The 7,900-nt window shown below is 50.3% G+C and overlaps 1 long non-coding RNA gene across 2 annotated transcripts; it reads left to right on the top strand.

Moving 5' to 3' along the window:
* The first annotated feature begins 3,080 nt into the window (after positions 1-3,080).
* LOC311590944 lies at positions 3,081-6,882 on the top strand. Of its 2 annotated transcripts, XR_014776996.1 has the most exons (4): positions 3,081-3,217; positions 3,349-3,424; positions 5,966-6,185; positions 6,331-6,882. It is a non-coding gene; the product is annotated as an uncharacterized lncRNA (long non-coding RNA). The 2 variants fall into 2 exon arrangements; XR_014776997.1 differs by lacking the exons at positions 5,966-6,185; positions 6,331-6,882 and adding an exon at positions 3,525-3,761.
* The last annotated feature ends 1,018 nt before the right edge of the window (positions 6,883-7,900 follow it).

Genomic DNA, 7,900 nt, shown 5'->3' with positions numbered 1-7,900 from the left:
TTTTCTTTTAAGATTTATGCATGTGTGTGCATGTGTGTATGCATGTGTGTGCATGTGTGTGCATGTGTATGTGCGTGTGTGTGCGTGTGTGTGTAGGTGCCCATAGAAACTAGAGGAGGCTGTTGGATCCCCTGGAGCTGGTACTTGAGGTAATTGTGAGCCACTAAAACTCGGCAGTTGCTCTAAACCACTAAGCCATCTTTCCAGCCCATCATTTATTTTCTTGCCGATCGCTACTCAGACTAGGGTGAGAGGAACTCTCAAAACAGTTTAAACGTGTGTTTCCCTGACGGCTGAGAACGCTGAGCAGTCTTTTATGCATTTGCTGGCTATTCGTCTTCTTTAAGAATGGCCTGTTTAAATCCTCTTTTCCATTTATCCATTGGTTTATTTATTTATTTGCTTTGGAGTGCTTAATTTTTTTTTAAGTTTATTATAGGTCTCAGATAGTAACCTTCTATCATATTAGAGTTGGCAAAGGTTTTCCCTCTCCTGTCCTCTGGCCTTTCACTCCGCTGGTTGCTTCCCAGACAGAACCTTTTAAATTTCACAGGATCCCGTTTGTCAGCGTCTGCTGTTGTTTTTTTAGGTTTCTGGGGCCCTTTTCAGAAGGTTCCTGCCTGTGCCTGATTTTTGATATGTTTCCTCTCGGCTTTTCTCCGGCAGTTTCAAGGCTTTAGGTCTTACACTGAGGTCTTTGTACACACACACACACACACACACACACACACACACACACAGAGAGAGAGAGAGAGAGAGAGAGAGAGAGAGAGAGAGAGAGATCTAGCTTTGCTTTTCTTCTTGTAACTACCCAGTTGTCCCCTGCGCCCCCAGCACCTTGTGAAAGAGGTCGTTTCCACCAGTGTGTTTCAGTCTTTTTGTCAAAAACAGGCAGCTGTAGCCATGTGGCTTTGTTTCTAGGTCCTCGGTTCTATCCCATTGGTCTCTGGGCATGTTTTAGGGTCTTAGTCTTTGTCACCGTAGCTCTGCAGTGTAGTTTGAGGGCAGGCGTTGTGATGCCTCCCAGTACTGTCAGGTAAGGTCTGAATGACCACAGGCTGTACAAGTGCAGGCTTACTAATCAACCAAAGAAGGCATTGGCCACTCTGGGATGCCTTCCCTGACCGTCACTATGTGGTCTGTAAGGTCTCGTGCCCTTCTTGTAGACTCGGCAGGGCTGGGTCACGGCCTGTCGTCTCTCAGCCCCAGTGTGATGGCTGTCCCGGGCATCTAAGGTGTCCTGGCTGGCTGCCTCACAGGGCTCTCTGGGCTCCCTAGGGCTACAGCACCGTTTGAGTAAGCATTCCAAAAGCCAGTCACACGCTGTTCACAGGGAGGGCGGCGCTATGAGTGTGCTTGGGGGCAATTCTATTTCCAATCTAAGTCTAGGAGGAGGGACCTTTAAAGGGCCACAGCTCTGATACCTTCCCACCTTCCTCCTAATGTTCTCAGCCATCAGGCAGACAGGAGAGGGGCGACATTTTCAGATGCAAATGTCTCTCTCAATGGAAAAAAAGCCTTAAAGCTAACAGATGAGGTATAGGAAGAACAAGACAATTTCTTTAAGAATCTTCATTCTCTGGGTTATAACATCACGCGGGAGTATATGTGTGTGTTGTGTGTTTTTTTTTAATCTTGCTATCATGAGCAGCAGGTAGGAAAATGTTGATCTTTAATGTGTTAGTAAAACAGCATACATTTGAATATTGGCTTTTTCTGCCATCTGCACCAGTTGACACTGTTTCTCATACCAGCTTATTACATCTCTTGTACAAACATACTTTTGGGTGTCTGTTGATTTATGCTATAGTTGCTCTGGGATTTGTGTTAAAATAGCATTTTAAAACTTATAAAATATTGCTATTTTTTCCCCCCCTGCTTGAGTCGTTGTCACTTGAGAAGCTCTGGCGTGGCACAAATTTCCCAAGGATGCGGTTGTCAGTGCTGGTGCCCTTGAGGAGGGGGGTAGAAGATTGGGGCAGGCTAACCCAGAATGCTCTAGAAGGTCTAGGAGTGCACACCGAGGGTGCTGGAGTGAGGTCTCCCTGGGGCACGCTGCAGGATCGGCAGTGTTCACCTTCAAAAAAACGTCAGCAATAGTGATGAGGCGATGTGGGGCTGGAGAGAGATGGCCAAAACCGCACAGCTCTCCCAGAGGGCCCGAGTTCAGTTCTCAGCCCTTACGTGTGGCAGCTCTCAACCACCTCTAATGCAGGCTCCAAAGGGATCTTATATGTCTGGCCTCCTCAGACAAGTGCACATACCTCCCGCCCCCACAGGCCCAACATATATACACAATTAAAAAAGAGAGATTAGGACAAAGAGGGTCTTCATAAAGCTTTTTGTTTGGGGTGGAGTGGGGACTGGGATTCGAACCCGGGGTCTTCCACATGATAGACAAGTACTCTACTACGGAGCTACAGTGACACAGGCCCTCACTGAGTTGCCCTGGTTGGCCTTGAACTTACACTATAGGCCAGAGTGACCTTGAATATGTGATCCTCCTGCCTCAGCCTCCCAGGGCTGGAGATTATAGGCCTGTATACAACCTGGGCTAATATGCTTTACTTCTGAAATAGCTTTCTTTAACTAAATCATAAGCTAATCTCCCTGAACTGGCTTGGAATGGGGGCAATTTTGCTGATCTGCAGACCCCGACAAATCTGGGGCTCCCTCATACAGAGCGCAAGGTAGACCATCGCGGCATTCCGCATGTTAGGCTGGGGCAGGGGCTGGATTATGGTGCCTAAAATAGGATTCTTTAGAGCCTTGGGGGAGATTTCTCCCCCAGCGGATGATGTCTGCAGCAGGCTGGTGCCGAGGCGAGGCGTTCTGACACACTTAAAAAAAAAAAAAACAAACCCGGTGCAAACTGCCACAGATGGAGGAAGAGTCGGGATTCAAATTGGAGGCTGTTTTCTAACACGTTAAAGATTTGTGTTTTTACTCACTGCGGAGCACGGGACCAAGACGACTTTTTCTTGTTGTAAAGACAGAACAGGCAGCAGACTCAGCCCTCTAAAGCAACAGTGCCAGGGATGGCGCGCGCCTTTCCGCGCCTGCGACAGCCCGCGTGGAAACGGAAACACAGCCCATCTCCTGCTCCTGGGACTCCGTCCACTCAGGACTCCCCCAGCCTGCATCCCTGTCTTGCTACGAGCCAGGTTCTGCTCCCTGTTATTAAGGCTCAGCCCAGCAGTGACTACAGGCAGGAAGAGTAAGAACGGTTGGCATTCTAGCTCAGTGGTCCTCAACCCGCCTAACGTTCAGTTAATACTGCCTAACACAGGTAATGCTGTGCTGCCCGCCAACCATAACATTATTTTCACTGCTGTTTCCTAACTATAGCTTTGCTGCTATTATGGGTTGTAACGTTAATATCTGATGATGTACAAGATACCTCCTGTGTGACCCCAGGGAAAAGGTGAGTTGATTCTCCCCGCCTCCCCCGGGGTCGCAACCTACAGGTTGAAAACCGATGTCTAGCTTTTAAGCCAAATTCCCTACGTGCTGTCCCATCACAGAGAGGGACTCCAGGTCCACTGTGCAGGACCTAAGACTGAGGTACCGAGAGGTGGAATTACCTGCTCAGGGCCGCCCAGCAAGAAATGTGGTGATGTCTCTGCCCTTGGGGTACCCTCAGGACCTCGGCACTCTCTTGGGCTCCCCCACGCTCCATCTTTCGGCACTTTTTTGTCTCTCTGGAATCTCAGCTCAGGCCTAGGGAAACAGCAAGGGCTCTTTGGGTCTAAAATGGAGTGTGTGGTGGGGAGGAAGGCAAGGGGGTTCCTCACTGTGTAGCCCAGGCTGGCCTCATGCTCTGCCTGCCTCAACCTCCTAAGTAGCGGGATTATGAGTCATGTGCAGTTCGTTCCCTAATTTTTTATTTTTGTAAAATGAGGCCCATGGTGGGGGACCTGCCTAGGGAGCTTTGACATGTAACCGAAGTAATAGAAAAGAGTGACAAACGGGGACACAGCTCAATGCCGTCAGTGCATGGAGTGGTCCACGGGAAAGCTGTCTGCAGGTCTGAGTACCAGGAAGGAGTGTTTGGTGCTTCTGATGCTTGGAATAGGTTATCTGGAATGAGGATTTTGTTGTTGTTATAAAATTTCTTTTTAATTTTCACTTTCATTTAAAAATGTTTATTTATTATAATTTATTCATATTACATCCCAATTGTTATCCTCCCCTCGCTTGTATCTCGCCTTTCACACCCTCCCTCCCTTTTCTGCCCTATTCTGACTTGCTCCGGGCTGGCCACCTTCTACAGAAGCCTCAGGACTAGGCGCCGTCTGCTGGCCAGTGCTGGTAACGCATGTAGAGGCGCTTAATGGCCATTACTAAGGAAAGGCCCATGAGAGGGACTAGGACGGAGAAAACCTAGGAGAGGGCACCTCCTCTCCTTCTTGGAAGTAAAGTCCCTCGTGAGCACTCACATTCTCTCTGAGAGTAAGGTATGGTGTCTCACACCTTAAGACAGGCCACGGAAGGCTTCTCTGCGTGGTGGTCTTCCATCAAGGGGAGAGACTCCGGCCATCCCGGAGTATAGTTCCGGGGATCCTGGGACAGGGCTGTGAAGACAGCGGCGTCCAACAATCAGGGCTAGAGATGTGTCTGAGCAGTAAAGAGCACTTGCTGATTTTACAGAGGTTCCCAGTAACTCCGGTTGCAGGGGACCCGACACTCTCTTCTGACCTCTGTGAGTAACCGCATGCATGCAGTGTGTACACGCACGCAAGCACGCATGCACGCACTCACAAAGAGCATCCACCGGTCAGCGGAGCCTGTGGGCGTGGCCAGCCCCTCCATGCCTTCCGCACATGCTCTGGACTTTACAGTGTCCTTCAGAACCCATGGGCCAAAGGCTTGGCTCCAGGCTGTGGGACTGGAGACTGGTTCTTCTGGCGGGGCATGGATCAGGACCTGACTACCTTCTGTGAAGCAATCCTTTGCTGAAGGCCGAACCCAGGTCTTCTGCAAGAGCCACAAATGCTTTTAGCCAATGGGCCATCTGTCCAGCTCATTTACTCCTGTTTTACTTTTCCTCCTGTCACCCCCCATCCCCCTTTTTGAAAGCAAGGTCTCTCTCCTATGAGGTTCCCAAGCAAGGTGCAACCTCCTGGTCACCTCTTGTCACAAGCATATGCCAGCGCACCCAGCTTCTTGGATGTTCCGGTAGCATCAACACCATGGCAACTGGGTTTACCAGACACTCTGTGTCACCTAGATGGGTGACAATATCTGATTTGGGGGAATAAATGAAATAAGGCCAGGTGTACATTGGTGTGAAGTGAAGTCCACCATGGACATAGTCTCTGTGCGTAAGATTGTCTGAAACCTACAGCCGAGGACCCACTACTTCCTGAGCCTGCCGCACTGCACTCTGGGTTGCTGGGGTGGGCGCTCGCAGGTTACCCATAGCACACTCAGCAATCTGTGACTTCCATCAGAGAGCGTGTGAGCTTCTCTGACTAATCAAAAAACCATAGTGTAAATACCAAACTGGCTTTCACGGTCTTGCTGTGGTGCTTGATTTGAATGGATGAAGTGCTGAAGTCTGGGACTCCCGCAACCTTCACGTCAGCAGAGATGAGCTGGTCAGTGTCTGGGAGAAAAACCAAAGGGGATCCATATCAGACAACATGGTGATGTAAGAAAAGGAGTTTTTGCTCGCGCCTGTAATCCCAGCACTTGGGAGGAAGAGGCAGGCAGATCTCTGTGAGTTCGAGGCCAGCCTGGTCTACAAAGTGAGTCCAGGACAGCCAAACCAGAAGAAGAAGAAAAAGAGGAGGAGGAGGAAGAGGGGTAGGAGCAGGAGGAAGAGGGAGAAGGAGGAGGAGGAGGAGGAAGTGTGGGAGGAGGAAGAGGAGGAGGAAGAGGAGGAGGAAGAAGAGGCATCCAGCACCCTCCTCAGTCACTTTTTGTATTAAAGAATTAGTGTCATTTTGGTGTTTTGTTTCAGGTTTTGAGACAGAGTTTTTCACCATGTCACCTGGGCTGCTGTTGACTCTCCTGTCTTCCTGCCTGTACCTCCAGAGTCACCACTGTGACCTCTATTTTACTTGAACATCAGTGTCATTTGGGCTTTCTAGCTTGTGAGAGCATCCTGAACCCAGCTGGGTCACGGCCCCTCGGGAACCTCCCTCCCAATCCTGCTGGAAGCCAGCCTTGGTTTCTCATCTGTAAGATGGGGGTGATGCCAGGCTTCTGCTGGGGCTGCTGTTCTACTTCAGGGGGAGGGGGTGCAGGATGAAGGGCTGCGGGCTTTGTGAGTGACACCATAAGCCTTCGCTGCAGATACCCACAGCTTGCTCATGCCATCCACAGGCTAGCTGAGGTACTACTCTGGAGCCAAGATGGAGAGGGAGTCCCCTAGATTGGGACTGCCACAAGTTTCCAATAATTTATCAAGAATCAAGAGCCAGATTTCCTCTGGGAAATATTAGTCCTCAGGTTTACAAAGTGCCTCGGCTGTAAATACCCATAAAAACGACAATTTGTTGGGCCATATTTATTCTGAAGCCGGTCAAAAGATATTAGCACATTGAGACTGGATAAATCTGCCAGTTCCTGAATTCCCTGGTGCTCCCAGCATGCCCTTCTGCTTATGCATGAGCAAACAGGATCCCCAGGCAGGCTGGCCTGGTGTTTCCCACCCTGAGGCTGAGGGTGGTCCTGGAGCTGAAGCCACGGATGCGCAGATGGGCCCCAGCTTCAGGAGAGAAAATCTTCCACGTGGAGAGAGTTGCAGAATCCCAGCAGGATCTGACACACAGAGGCTGAGCAGGGCACTGAACCTGGCTCCCATGGCAGCACCTTCTGGGAAGCCGGCCCCTGACTTCCTCTCCCTCTCAATATGGAAGGACTCCCCTTCCCCTCCCCTCCCCTCCCTGCCCATCCTCTTCCTCCTCAAAGACAAATGAGGAGGAGACAACAGATATGAATATGGAGATTCACTTGGGGAGAAGGGGAAGGGAGAGGGGTTATGGCCTGAATGAACCCTGAGGGGAGAGAGAGACAGAGACCAAGACAGAGAGAGAGAGGGAGAGAAAGACAGAGAGGCAGAGAGAGAGAGAGAGACAGAGAGAGAGAGAGACAGAGAGAGAGAGGAGAGAGAGAGAGAGAGAGAGAGAGAGAGAGGCAGAGAAAGACAGAGAGGCAGAGAGAGAGAGAGACAGAGAGAGAGAGAGAGAGAGACAGACAGACAGACAGACAGAGACAGAGACACTGAGAGAAACAGAGAAAGAGACAGACAGACAGACACAGAGAGAGAGAGAGACAGGCAGACAGTGAGACAGAGAGAAAGAGAGGCAGAGACAGAGACAGAGACACAGAGAGAGAGGGAGAGAGAGAGACACACACACAGAGACACTGAGAGAAACAGAGAAAGAGACAGACAGACAGACAGAGGGACACAGAGAGACAGACAGACAGACAGTGAGACAAAGAGAGAGAGACGGGGGGGGGGGGGGAGAGAGAAAAGGGGTTCCCTTAGAGAAAGTGCATGAGAGAAGAGCAGGAGTAAGAGAGAAAGAAGGAGACAAGTTGGCCCCTTTTATATCCCTGGCACACCTAGTGGCAGGCTGTGATAATGTCAGAGGTTGCTAAGCAACCTAGAGGCAGGTATGCTAACCCTGGCTACTGTAGATATGCTCTTCCGCCTTATCATTGGCCCCAGGATGGTGCCATGGACGAAAGGAATTCCAGGGTCCTTACCTTTCCTCTTTGTCTTTCCTTCCTGACCGCAGGAAGGCAGTTTACTCCCCTCCAGGCTCCTCAACATGCCAGGATCCTCACCAGAGGCCCCCAAAGCAACATTTCCAGCCGATGGGCCATGAGTTTTCTAAGACCACGGAACACAGCGAACCTGTTTCCTCTGAGTTAATTCTCTGGTGCA

The sequence above is a fragment of the Acomys minous genome (genome assembly GCF_964271855.1).
Source record: "Acomys minous genome assembly, chromosome: 20".
Lineage (NCBI taxonomy): Eukaryota > Metazoa > Chordata > Mammalia > Rodentia > Muridae > Acomys > Acomys minous.
This window is presented reverse-complemented; position numbering and strand designations above follow the sequence as displayed.